The sequence below is a fragment of the Lactuca virosa genome, chromosome 9 (assembly GCF_052849685.1).
Source record: "Lactuca virosa cultivar CGN04683 chromosome 9, Lactuca_virosa_CGN04683_v6, whole genome shotgun sequence".
Lineage (NCBI taxonomy): Eukaryota > Viridiplantae > Streptophyta > Magnoliopsida > Asterales > Asteraceae > Lactuca > Lactuca virosa.
Genome location: NC_136434.1, coordinates 159,312,897 through 159,328,048, shown reverse-complemented (window position 1 = coordinate 159,328,048; position 15,152 = coordinate 159,312,897).

Here is a 15,152-nt window from a genome sequence, read left to right as displayed (position 1 = left end):
TGTCATGAGCTTCACGCCTCACGAAAGCCTCGCAACCCCAAATCTTGATATGGTCTAGATTGGGAACTTTCCCAGTCCACATTTGATGAGGTTTTTTGGCAACCTTCTTTGTAGGGACTAGATTAAGGATGTGGGCGGCAGTCTCTAAGGCATACCCCCAAAAAGAGATTGGTAGCGAAGCTCGACTCATCATAGAGCGAACCATGTCCAACAAAGTTCGATTGCGCCTCTCAGCTACACCATTCAGCTGTGGTGTCCTGGGAGGTGTCAATTGTGAGACAATCCCACACTCCTTAAGATAGTCGAGGAACTCAGTACTAAGATACTCACCACCTCGATCAGATCGAAGCATCTTAATGTTCCTGCCCAATTGATTTTCTACTTCCTGTTTAAACTCTTTAAACCTTTCAAAAGTTTCTGACTTATGTTTGATTAAGTAGACATAACCATATCTACTAAAATCATCAATAAAAGTCACATAATAGCGATTAGCATCCCTTGTGGCGGTTTTGAATGGTCCACATACATCAGTATGTATAAGGTCCAACAAACCCTCACCCCTTGCACAAGTACCAGTGAAGGGTGATTTTGTCATTTTTCCAAGTAGACAAGACTCACAACTATCATCCGACTTGAGGTCGAACGACTCCAAGACTCCATCCTTTTGGAGCTGGCCTATGCGTTTCTTGCTTACATGTCCAAGACGACAATGCCACAAAGATGCTTTATCCAAGCTAGTAGAAGAATCAATACATAATACATTATTTCCTAAATTATCTACAACCGATACAGCTTCATACACACCATCACAAGGTAATGCTTTAAAATAAAGAACATTATTAAAGAAAGCATTAATACTACCAACTTCATTATCAAAAGAAAAGGTAAAACCTTGTTTGTACAAAGCATGAAAGGAAATAATATTCCTCGCCATTTCAGACGAGTATACACATTTATTCAAATCTAACTTTAACCCACTATCTAGCAACAAAGTATAAACTCCAATCTTGGTAACAGGTGCAACCTTCTTGTTCCCCATGATTAAGTTTATCTTTCCGTGCTCCACATCCTCACTTCTTCTTAGGCCCTGCAAGTCACAACAGATGTGAATACCACAACCTGTATCAAGAACCCAAGAATTAGAATATGGTGAGTTATTAGACAATATAGTGTAAATACCTGCATGGGATGGTTTCACTTTCCCATCCTTGACATCCTGCAAGTACTTTGGGCAGTTTCGCTTCCAGTGCCCCTTATTTTGACAGTAGAAGCATTCAGCATCCTTAGGGATGGCAGAAGGAGTGATAGAACCACCTTTGGTTCCAGATGAGGAGCCTTCAAGGGACTTTCCCTTGGTACCCTTCGAAGGGTGCTTCCTCTTCTTCCCTTTGCCTTGCCCGATAGCCAAAATAGGGGTAGTAGTAGGAGTAGGAGTAGCAACCGACTTACTCTTAAGACCACTTTCGGCAGTCTTCAGAAGTCCTTGAAGCTTACTGAGTGTGACTTCCTCCTTGTTCATGTGGTATGTCATACGAAATTGATCATAACACGATGGCAAGGAGTGCAAAATGATATCAATTGCCAACTCCTCAGGGAAGTTCACATTCAGTTTCATTAGACGGTCCACATACCTTTGCATTTTCTACATGTGGCTCGTGATTGGTTCGCTATCCTTCATACGGGTAGTGATCATGGAGGAGATTATTTCATACCGCTCTTGACGAGCACTCTGATGGTACCTTTCCATCAGATCCTGATGCATCTCAAAAGGGTAATAGTCCTCATAGGACTTTTGGAGTTCAGCTGTCATGGTGGCCATCATGATGCATGCCACCTTGGTGGCATCTCTTTCATGTGCCTGATACTCAGCGACCTCCTCAGGAGTAGCAGTGGACTCATCAAGCTCCTTTAGCTCCTTATCGAGGACATATTCCTTGTCCTTGTAACAAGTAACCATCCTGATGTTCCGGATCCAATCCATGAAGTTGGAACCATCAAAGATGACCCTCCCACAAAGGTTCATGAGGGAAAAGGAGCCAGTAGGGTTAGAGCCCGAAGCTTTATTGTTGGAAGACATCTGAAAAGAAGAAAACAAGTTTAGATTAGATATATGTCGAATCCTTAATAATACACCCAAATGTAATATTAAGGCTAGGATCCAACACAATATATTATAACTTAGAAGAGGGATGCCGTAATCTAAGCTATAACATATTTGAAGGTAGGTGAATGACGATTCACCAATTTCCACCATGAAAACGAAATGAATTATTTGGTTTAATTGGTTTTTGAAATTCCTAGATTCTTTTGAGATTCATTGAACTTTTCAATGGCATGTTTCAATCTCGATTGTGCCCTTCAAGTTTTATGACTGGGATGCCGAGGATCACAAAACAAGGTGTGAATAACCATGCAAATTCACTTGGTACCCTTAATATTATCACCTAATCAATGTGTCGGTTAACCACACACGCTCCACCGATCTATGATAAACATTAAGTCACCCTTCGTGATCCTTACTAGTCCAAGTTAGTGTGCCGGTTAACCACACACGCTCCACCAACGACTTGGTAAGGTACAAAGTGTGAATTTCATGGGTTAGCACCATATTCACATTTTCCTAAAGTAACTAATATTGGGAATTTATAAAAGGTTTAGTTACTTTATAATATTCATCATACTTTTAATGAGAATTTATAAGTCCTTGTCCTACCCGTTCGGCTAACGACCCTCCACCAGTCAAGCAAGCGATGGGTGAGAGTGGACACCCATTAAGTTGCCATTTTATAGGCAACAACCTTATACCCACCTTATAGACTGGCTTCGTGAATGAGGCGTACTAGCGGTAAGACGACTTTGATCTTATACATATATATAATAATTAACCATTAATGTTATAAATAGTATAAGGGTTGAATTTTAACTTTTAAAACTCTAAGGGTTTGGAATTAAAGTATATTAAAGTGTGTGTAACTTTACAAATTCCAAAACTTGAGGACAAGTTTTGAAACTATTCAAAACTTTTCATTTCATAACTTATGAATTAAAGGTTCATAAAAATGAAGACTCTTCATTTCCATGTAACTTATGTGTTTTAAGTGTGTGTTTAAAAGAAGTGACCTTTGGATATCCATAACTTGAGGACAAATTATGGACTCCATTAAAACACATAAATGATCAAGAATTAATCCTAAACAATTCAGCAAATAATTCCTATCATCTTCTAAATTCATAAGAACATGAACATGATCATCAAAGTTTCAAGAATTATATGAACACATACAAAACATGAAATTTTGATATAAGCTATTGTAAATGGATTAGAACAACCATTACACCAACTAAAACAAGTTTTAAAACACCAAAACAGTTTAGGGTAATGTTTCTAGTCCATTTCCAGCAGCAAAAGTCGAAAATCTGCATTCTGAGGCTCCTACTCGCCGAGTGCACGAACCTACTCAGCGAGTAGGATGAGTTTACACATGAACTCGGCGAGTCCCCCCATGGACTCGGCGAGTTCATCAGTCAGACAGCAAAAAACGACCTTTTATCACTATTTTGCATCAAGTATCAAACAAACAAGCCTAGGCTCTGATACCACTGTTGGGTTTTTGAGCATTCTAACACATCCTAAGTGTACATGCAACCCTATTAAACCTTGGATCTATGTTTGTCTAAGATACATGCAAAATATTATTTTCCAAGGTTTATAACCTATCTAGCATGGCATGGGGTACTTTTAACCATAAAAGAACTAGATGAATTACATACCTTTTGTTGATTGTTGATTCCTTGGAGTTTGAGAGCCAAGCACCAATAATGTGAATGCCTCAAATGGAAATCACAAATCACCACAAACTTGGAAAATGTATGAGAGAGTATACTAACTCTTGATTTTGGCCACCACACTTACACACACATTAGTGTCTTTTTCATGCAACATAAGCTTGTTTATATAGTGTACATGGTTAGGGTGAAACCCTAATAACCCATGTCTTTTCCTCTTCCAAGAATCCATGGGTAAAAGCTCCATGGATCATCCATGGACTTCCATATAAGCTTAGCCCATTCCCAAATGAGTGTTAGCCCACACCATATAAATATAATAGCCCATGATTTAATTAGTCTTCCTTTTAATCACTAAATTAATTCATAATTAATTCAAGATTAAAACTAATTAAGTAACATGACTTTATATTAATATATTATAACTTATAATATATTAATAAATCGTAAGTATACAACTCTCATAAAATTATCCATAACTAGTTTGGGTGAAGTGCAACCCAAATGGACCATGCCGGGTCGGGTCAAGTATATACCAAATAAGTTATGGACTTAGACATCTTATCCAACACTTATAGCACTTGAATCAAAGTGTTTTTCATGTCCTAGGGTGTCTTAACTTGGGTAATTAGTTGTTTAAATGACTAATTGGATACATATATGTGTTATTATATGTTAACTAGGATCATTGGGTGTGCTCAAGTCTTCACTTGAGACTTAGCATCCTATACCATCCGTTCATCCAAACCACTCACTACAGGTGAGTTCATACCCCTTAATCAACCTTTTAAATGATTTTAAATGCTTTTATAGGGGGGAATACAAGTTGAACTATTATACTTATTATATCAATCACATGTGATTAATAACTACCAAACAAGTGGATTTCTTACTTTTCAAACTGTGTTATCAAACAAACTACTTCAAACTGTTTTACAAACTCTTTTACATGTCAAATACTTTTATTAAACTCTTTTAAGCTTATATTTTGTTAAATGTGTATCTATATGGATATAGTTATATAAGTAGGATTGAAAGGACTTAGGACTGATAGCTCACCTTACCTCCTGTTCCTTGTTTGGTTGTGGACTTAGGGTATCGGTTGTTTGTCCGAGGGTCGTTTGAATCCTAGTTATATATTATGTATATGTATATAGATATAAAAGTTCCTTCTTTCTATTCAATACCTTTGGGTAGCAAGGGTATACAAACATGTTCATACATACAAACAACATTGCTAGTAAACTATAATAGGTATAGTTTAGGAAGTTACTAATACTATTACTAGAACAATGAAACATACAATGAGTCAGTTCATACATGAGTCAGAACATACTATTATGAGAAACAGAGAGAACATACATACATACTAGACAGAGAGAGTACATACAATACATCTAGTACATACTATACATTATACAAGACAACATACTCTTATGAGAAACAGAGAGAACATACATACATACTAGACAGAGAGAGAACATACAATACAACTAATAAATTAAAAGAAATCTATGAAGTAGAAATCGCTAATGGTCAAACCGAGAAAACACATGAAATCCTAGAAAACTGTCTGTTAACTCTTAATAACTACCTTTTTCACGTCAACCTCATGCCAATGCATATCGGTAGTTTTGATGTCATAATTGGCATGGATTGGTTATCTTTACACCGCGTCGAAATTCTATGTCATGAGAAAGCCATACGACTACCCTTACCAAACGGCGAAGCCCTGATTATCTATGGTGATAAATATGGGAAGAACCTCAAAGTCATCTCTTGTACTAAGACCCAGACGTGTTTCCTGAAGATAGGAAGAGAAAGACAAAAGAAATCAAGGACATACCTTAAGTATGTGATTTCCCTGACGTGTTTCCTGAAGATCTACCTGGAATACCTCCCGTCTGACAAGCCGAGTTTCGAATCGACTTAATTCCAGGAGCAGCACCAGTAGCGAAATCTCCTTATTGGTTGGCTCCATCTGAAATGCAAGAATTGTCTAGACAACTACAAGAACTTCTTGACAAAGGCTTTATCCGACCAAGTTTTTCACCTTGGGGAGCACCAATCTTGTTTGTCAAGAAGAAGGACGGATCCTTTCGAATGTGTATTGATTATCGGGAGCTGAACAAGCTAATGATTAAGAATCGTTATCCGCTTCCAAGAATTGATGATCTATTCGATCAACTGCAAGGATCCATCTACAACTCAAAGATAGATCTCAGATCAGGATATCATCAACTCAGAGTACAAGAAGACGACATTCCAAAAACAGCATTTAGAACTCGTTATCGTCATTATGAGTTCTTAGTTATGTCTTTTGGATTGACCAATGCCCCAACAGTGTTTATGGATCTCATGAATTGTGTTAGCAAACCATAATTGGATAAATTTGTGATCGTATTTATCGATGATATATTGATATATTCACGAACCAAGGAAGAACATGGTCAAAACCTGCAAATAATCTTGGAACTACTAAGAAAAGAAAAGTTGTACGTTAAATTCTCCAAATGTGAGTTTTGGATTAGAGAAGTACAATTTTTAGGTCATGTAGTTAGCAATGAAGGAATTCATGTTGACCCATCCAAAGTCGAGGCAATTAGGAATTAGGAAGCACCAAAGACACCAACAGAAGTGCTTCAATTCCTAGGACTTACTGGCTACTACCGCAGATTCATAGAGAATTTCTCCAAAATAGCCAAGCCGCTTACAACACTAACCCAGAAGGATACGAAGTTCAACTGGGAAGACAAACAAGAAGCCGCTTTTCAGAAACTGAAGCAAATGTTGTGTAGTGCACCAATCCTCTCCCTTCCAGATGGGATAGAAGATTTCGTCGTGTACTGCGACGCATCAAATCAAGGATTGGGATGTGTGTTGATGCAAAGAGGAAAAGTTATCGCCTATGCATCACGACAACTTAAGGTGCATGAGAATAATTACACTACCCATGATCTTGAATTGGGAGCTGTAGTTTTTGCACTAAAAATTTGGAGACATTACTTATACGGTACTAAGTGTACTATTTTTACCGACCACAAGAGTCTCCAACACATCTTCAACCAAAAAGATCTTAATATGAGACAACGAAGATGGGTCGAATTGTTGAATGATTACGAATGTGAGATTCGTTATCATCCCGGAAAGGCAAACGTGGTAGCAGATGCCTTGAGCCGGAAAGAATATATTAAAACCCGACGGGTACGAGCATTAACTATAACTATCCATTCTAGCTTTACCGCGCAAATTAGAGAAGCTCAACTTGAGGCTCTAAAAGAAGAAAACATCAACAACGAAGCTTTGCGAGGAATGGAAAGGCAACTTATACAAAAAGATGACGGAATGCGATACTTTATGAACCGAGTTTGGACGCCTAAGTTCGGTGGAGTCAGGGACTTGGTCTTAGAAGAAGCCCACAAGTCCAGATATTCCGTGCATCCAGCCTCTGAAAAAATGTACTTAGATTTAAAAGTACATTATTGGTGGCCAAACATGAAGGCAGAAATTGCTACTTATGTGAGCAAATGTTTGACTTATTCTAGAGTAAAGGCAGAACATCAAAAGCCTTCAGGTTTACTTCAACAACCGAAAATACTTGAATGGAAATGGGAGCAGATATCAATGGACTTCATCACTAAGTTACCTAAAACTCCTAGTGGGTTCGACACTATTTGGGTAATAGTCGATAGATTGACTAAGTCCGCCCATTTCTTACCAATTAAGGAGAACGGCAAGATGGAAAAGCTAACTAGAATTTATCTTAAGGAAATTGTCAGATTTCATGGAGTTCCAAATTCTATTATTTCTGACCGAGATAGTAAATTCACTTCATGATTTTGGCAATCTCTACAAAAATCCTTAGGAACACGTCTAGATATGAGTACAGCTTACCATCCACAGACTGATGGACAGAGTGAAAGAACCATTCAGACTTTAGAAGATATGCTCCGAGCCTGTGTAATAGACTTTAGAAATGTGTGGGATACTCATTTACCGTTAATTGATTTTTCCTACAACAATAGTCATCACACAAGCATCAAGGCTGCACCGTTTGAGGCTCTTTATGGACGAAAATGTCGTTCCCCAGTGTGTTGGGCAGAAGTTGGAGATACTCAGATGGCCAGAGAATGTATAGGCAATACTTTACGTACTGGACCAGAAATAATCCACGAGACAACTGAAAAGATCGTGCAAATTAAGGATCGATTAAAGGCTGCACGTGATCGTCAAAAGAGCTATGCTGACGTAAGACGTAAGCCTTTAGAATTCCAAGTTGGAGATAAAGTAATGTTGAAGGTCTCTCCTTGGAAAGGTGTAATTCGATTCGGGAAACGAGGCAAACTAAACCCACAGTATATAGGACCTTTTGAAATTCTAGCAAGAATTGGTTCTGTCGCATACCAACTCAAGTTGCCTCAAGAGCTAAGTAATGTGCATGATGTTTTTCACATATCAAATCTCAAAAGATGTCTTTCCGATGGCACTCTTGTTATACCTCTCGAAGAGATACAAGTCAATATAAAACTCAACTTTGTAGAAGAACCTGTTGAGATCATGGATCGAGAAGTCAAACGATTAAAGCAAAGTCGTATTCCCATAGTGAAAGTTTGATGGAACTCTTTACGAGGACCTGAATTTACTTAGGAACGTGAAGATCAGATGAAAGAAAAATACCCCCAAGTATTTGACAAAATCCCATCCATAAGATAAATTTCAGGACGAAATTATTCTAACGGGGGGAGAATGTAACACTAGTCAAAATAGGTCAATAGACAATCACATGTGATTATGCCCATCATGTAATGTGATAAGAGTGTTATGTAGTTCATGATGAATTATAATACAAATATTAACTTTCTTTATGATACAACTCAAAGTATACGTCCATACGATTCCAAAAATATAGAGAATGTCTGAATCTGACTTCGCATGAAGAAGTTATGATAAACCGAACACTATAAATCTCTATAGTAAGAGGAATTTAAAATATACTTAGAATTATCTATTGAAGTCTAAAAGAGAGTTGTAGTACTTGTAAATACCTACGCGTGCATATAAATAACGTCAAAAACGGAGTTTGTATGTCAAAGTTACGACCTTCCGAAGATTCAGCTGTCAGAAACCCTAATCTGACTGAGCTCACGACGTGAGCACAGAACTCACGACGTGACAATTCATTTATCCATATCTCGGAATCTAGAAGGTGTGTGACGAGGCTGCGAGGGGATAAGATCCAAACTCACGACGTGAGCAAGGATATCTCACGACGTGAGGAGTCACATGGCCACCTTCCGAAGATAGGGACGCAAATGGCAAGTCTACGGGATGAGCATGCATGACTCACGACGTGAGCCTTATAAAACTCACGACGTGAGGTTCTAAAATCCTTACTATAAATAGTAGGTCCGACTTCAGCCATTCTTAACTTCTTTCCTTTCTCTCCTTTGCTGAAGCCATCTTGCATCCCGAGCCCCGACGACCTTGTACGCTGACCGTTTCTGCTTAGATTACATAAAATCACGCTACTAGGGTGAGTTTCACGGCCCCACTTTCTAATATTTCGGGGGAAAACGCATGCTAAATATTATATATACGTTATTATTGTGTCTATATGATAGTATATTAGTATCAACGTAGATAGTTATAATAACCAGGATATAGTTATTTTATATCTGAAAGTATACAACTATCGTAAAGTTGTTAGCATGTTATTGTTATAGACTACTAATGTAGATCTTGAGATATACTTAGGATTTTATATATATTTTGTGTGCGATATAGTTCTGAAGTTATACTCGGAAGTTCTATATGTTAATGGATAAGTATGTTGTTATTGTTGGTTTTATGTTAAGATAAAACTCGGTGCGCTATATGTTGTTATTGTTAGTTTTATGTCAAGATAAAACTTGGTATGTTATATATTGTTATTGTTGGTTTTATGTCAAGATAAACCCTGGTTTTACCTCAAGTTATAGCTGTTATACTACCTAAATGTTATGAAGTTAGGAGTAATGTTGAAAAGCATAGTCTAGTAACTTAGGGTTTTAGACATGAAGATGCTTTTGTGGTTTGAGCAATAGGACGTCGTCGAAGTCTACATGAGTAATTGTATTCATCAACTAAGATTGGGGATCTTAGCAGAAATCCTCTGAACTGTAACCGTTAATCCTGTATGAGCGAGGAAGTCATGTATAATTAGTATACGGGTTGACCACCCCACTTGTGACTGTTAGCTACAGTCAACCATAAGCAAGTGACGAACTATCCTTTTACTTGTTATTGTTCCGGCGTCGATGAAGCATGCGGGTTCCTCATGGAAATCATGAGTGGGTTGTCCTCATGTAAATCATGAGTGGGTTTTCCTCATGGAAATCATGAGTGGTGTAACACCCGTTTATTTATTAAATAAATAAATAAATTAATGAACGAATAGTGGCCCAAAATAAATAATTGAAAGTTTAGGGTGTTAAAAAAATATATAATCTCTGAATTATTATAAAGATTTTAGAGGTCAAGGGGCTAATGAGTGAATTCTGGAGTTTATTTGTAAAGAATTTTAGAGGATGGGGTTGAAAGGGTAAAATAGGGACTTAGATTGAAAGGAATAAGAGAAGGAGGGGATGGAGATGTAATTATGGGAGAGTTGTAATAAGGACTGGGTATATATGCATTACAATGAGTCATTTGTGACCTAACCCTAACATGAAGGCAGCCGCCATCATCGGAAGACCTCCAGCAGCCACCTTCACCTCGTGCACTCCTCCAGCCGCCACGCACTTCCCTCTCGTTTCCGACCGATGATGTGCCAATCAACCGCCGCCTGCGGTGTCGTTATCGCACCACCACCGTGATACCCTCCTATCGGACGTCGTGGATCGTCGGGAGAGCCATCGGGACCCGTAGCAGTAGCCGTTCCGTCATCCTCCTCCTCCTGTCTCTTCTTATTCTGCTTTCTGACGCCGTTCGTTGCTATCGTTGTTACACCGCTGCCGACGATGGCCGATTCTCATCGTCACCTGCCGCGTGCAGTTGCCAACAAAGCACCGCCATTCCCGTGGCTCTTGGCTGTTGGTGTTGTCGTGAATGAAGATCGAAAAAGGGCTATCTTCAGTTGTTGCTGTTGTTGCCATTAGCGAAGTCTCAACCCTTCCTCCCCATTTCTCCGGTGTAGCGCCATAGTCACGACTGCCGCCGCCCGTAGGGCTTGTTCTTGTTGCTCCGGCCAACAGCCACCGCCGTGAGGAAGGTTGCAGTGGACTTTTCAGTTTGTGGGTCGGATGTATGTGTGTAATCCGATTTTGTTGTTCGTTTTGTTGGTGTTTTGCGTGGCTAGAAAACCTAGAAGGCCACCACCACCATGAACCACCATGTGTGTGTGTGTCTTAGTGGCTGTGTGTGTTTAGTGGAGATTAGCATTGTAAAGTGTAACTGGAAATCGGAATAATGAAAAGAAAAATCAAACCACCACCGTAGGGTGGTGGCTGCCGCCTCCTGCCGCCACCGGCCGCCGTTTCGGGTGGCGGTGTGCCCTGTTGGATCGTGACTTGTTTGGATGTTTGGACAAAGGGACTAACAAACCCTAATGGGCCCAATGAGGCTTAGTGGGCCTAATAAACCCTAATGGGCCTAATGAAGATTAATGGACCTAAAAGCCCAAACAGATGACTAATGGGCCTAGTGAAACCTTAATGAGTCTAGTGAACCTTAATTGATTAAAAGACATATCAATTGGGCCTAATGGGCTAAGATGGGGTTGGAAACCCTAATTAGGGTTTAGAAAACCCTAATATTGGATTCATGGGCTTGGATTTATTGGGACCCACTTTTGGGCCATTGGAATAATGGAATTGTGTGATTAAGCCCAATCACGCTATATGACTTATTTAGAAGAATGATGGACTTAATGGATTAAGTCCTTAATGGATTAAGTCCTTAATGGGTTAAGTGAGAAACACTTAACCCTAATCGTCATTTTATATGAAACCCTAATTTCACATGGGTGCATTGTTGGGCCTTCTATTGGGCCTTGATGATTGCATTATTAAATGGGCTATCCGAGATCAAGCAAATGGTCTAGAATAATTTAATGGGCCTAGGGTAAGGCCCATGTAAGGGGTTTGGGCCCAATTTGGAAAATTGGGCCATAGATGGGCCATAGTTTCGGCCTTAATGATTATATGATGTTGGGCCTTAGAATGAGACCATGTATAGGCATAGGCCCAATTTAGAAAATTGGGTCATGTGTTGGGCTTTGATTCCTAATTGACTTTGGGCCTATGGATTGGGCCTTGGGCTTGAATAAGCCAAGCTAGGGGTAATGTGGTAATTACCCAAAGAATGTACTTATGGTTATGTGGTGGGACCCAATTATTAATTGGGTGTTATTTTGGTGTTGCCAGTTCGGGAATCTGTCATCCAGCAGCTGGGGTTGAGTCTGCGGGACTTCAGTAGAGTGGGATTGTGTCTACGGGACTCCAGCAGTGTGAGGTGAGTTACCTTCCAGTAGCGGTGGGTCTACGGCCACAATGTCGGCCCACCAGTAGGAGTTGTATGTTAGATGATTGTCTTTGTGATATTCATCTAGGTTTGCTACTACCAGATATGTTATATGCTGGCATGATATGTTATATGTGATAGTGGTAGTAGGGGGAATAGTCCCCAAGTTCGGTTGTTAGGACCGATGGGTAGGTCGGACACCCCATATATGTCTGACAGTATGTTATGATATGTTTATATGCCGGCATGATATGTTATATGTGATAGTAGTAGTAGGAGGTCAAATAGTCCTCGCATCTCGGTCATAGGGACCGAAGGGTAGGTCGGGCACCCCAGATATGCCTGACAGTATGTTTATGCTATGATATTATGTGGTAGTGGTAGGAGGTGAAATAGTCCTCGCATCTCGGTCGTAGGGACCAAAGGGTAGGTCGGGTACCCCAGATATGCCTGACAGTATGTTTATGCTATGATATTATGTGGTAGTGGTAGGAGGTGAAATAGTCCTCGCATCTCGGTCGTAGGGACCGAAGGGTAGGTCAGGCACCCCAGATATGCCTGACAGTATGATTATGTTATGATATGTGTGATAGTAGTAGTATGGGGTGAGATAGTCCCCGGAGTTCGGTTGTTAGGACCGAAGGGTAGGTCAGCACCCCAGAATATGGCTTGACACGGGTAGGTCAGCACCCCATAATGGCTTGACACGGGTAGGTCAGCACCCCAGAATGGCCTGACACGGGTAGGTCGGGCACCCCAGAATTGCCTGGCAGTATGTACAATATGTTATCGTATGGTATGTGGTATGATGGGGGAACTCACTAAGTTTCGTGCTTACGGTTTACAGTTTTGGTTTCAGGTACTCGTTTTCAAAGGAAAGGAGTCGGCTTGATCGCAGTGCATCACACTATCTTTTCCACACATGAGATCTTTGGGATTACACTCTAATATGGTTTTATGATAATATGTTTTGATTACTGACACTTTGGTTTGACACGAGATATTATTATGAATGTTTTTATACTGATGGTTTTATGTAATAACTTATTTAAAAATGAAATTTTTGGCCTTGAATTTTGGGATGTTACAAGTTGGTATCAGAGCCTTGGTTTGAGGGATTCGGACATACTCCCGGGTGTGTCTGAACTCAAACTAAAGGCTTGGTATGAAAATTTTCAAAAGTAAAACCATTTTATAAAAAGGAGTTTGAAAAGAATCTGAAAAGAGAAAAGAACTTTGAGAAGAACAAAGTGTGTGATGCGTGCAGTCAGCCGAGCTCAAGTACGTTTTCCCCAAGATACCCATACATGTTATGTTATGGTATGATATTATATGATTATGAGAATTGCATGCTAGATTAGGGCTAAGGATCTAGGAGGATACCTTATATGCCTATTGTATGTGCTTATAGACTTGCATGCTAGTACTGACCAGTCAGTAATAGGATAGCCTGTTTAGGTTATGCCTGATTGTATGAGCCTTTGAAGTGCATGTACAGATTCCTGAATAGAGGATAGAATGATTTGATTGGAATATGATGGCTAGATTTTCTATTATCTGAATGCTGCTTGCTTTGTGCTTTGTGAGACTCTTAGTAATGTGAGCTAGCTATATTCATGAGGTAGCTAGTTGACATTACTGGGAATCTTTCAGCAGCTGAGGACTGGGTGAGTTCGGGAACCTAGTAAAGCCTAGGATACGTTTCAGTGGGTTAGTAATGAGGTTCAGTGAGACTTGGGTGTACCATTTTGAGGAAGTGACTTGGAGGATTCGGGAGGCTTGCTGAGGAAAGTATGGATAGGTGTGGAAGGTAGTATTGGGCCCGTACTACTGAAAGCACAGGATCCATACTTGTCACACCCCAAAACCAAGAACGGCGGAAACGTTCTGGGGTGGAGGACGTCATGTACAGTATCACAACAATGCATAATAGTAAAGACAAGCAACAACATCCATTGCATTAATATAATAATTGTAATACAAGCGTGTTTTGTATAATTTGTAAGACACCAAAAGTGTAATCAAAATAAAGATGAGTCTTGTATGTGCTCCATCTTCTCAAAAGCTTCATTTGTACCTGTCTACTGATGACCTGAGAATACAAGTTATTTTGAAAGAGTTTATCAGCATAAAGCTGGTGAGTTCATAAGTATTTAGTGTCATTGCTTGTATAAAAATGTTAATAACAATGTAGTGTAGTAATTGATTTCCAATGTTTTGTAAATAGTATACTCCCTAGAAAGCCCTATGTTTTCCAGTAAAAAGGTAGTCTTCTACCAAGACCCGATTGTTCGTATAAATGTTCTTTTGTAATTATAATGTTTTCCCCCAGTGAAACTATCTATATGAAAATATAGTTTTAGACTTCACTCTTGTAAGGTGATTACAAAATAAGCGTAATAGGGGAAATTAATATTTTTCCTCAGCAGTGACACTGCTGGTCGTAAAGTAATAAAATATGGACTCCAGGTAGTACTAGATGTACAGCACACCTCGGGGAGTCTTAAGTAATGAAAATGTGGACCCCAGGTGGTATTAATGAATAATACGCCTCGAAAAGTCTATTTTTGGCCTTAAATTCTTATTTAGTTAACTTAAGGTTTGAATGTGAACTCGTATGTAACCATGCTGATCGACAGCTGAATAACGGATGACCCTCCAGGTCATAAATAGTGAGGTAGCATTCTGTCACCCCTTGGCCTTTCGGTTGGGACTGTAGCTAGCAGTCAGGATGTGGGATTGTTTGTCCCGTATAGATCTATACACACAATGCCCGCTCTCCCTCCAGGAGACTCTGGTTACAAAGTGATACCACGAAGAAGTGTCGTATCGAGAAGTAGTATGTCACATTCGGTTATTGTATTCAA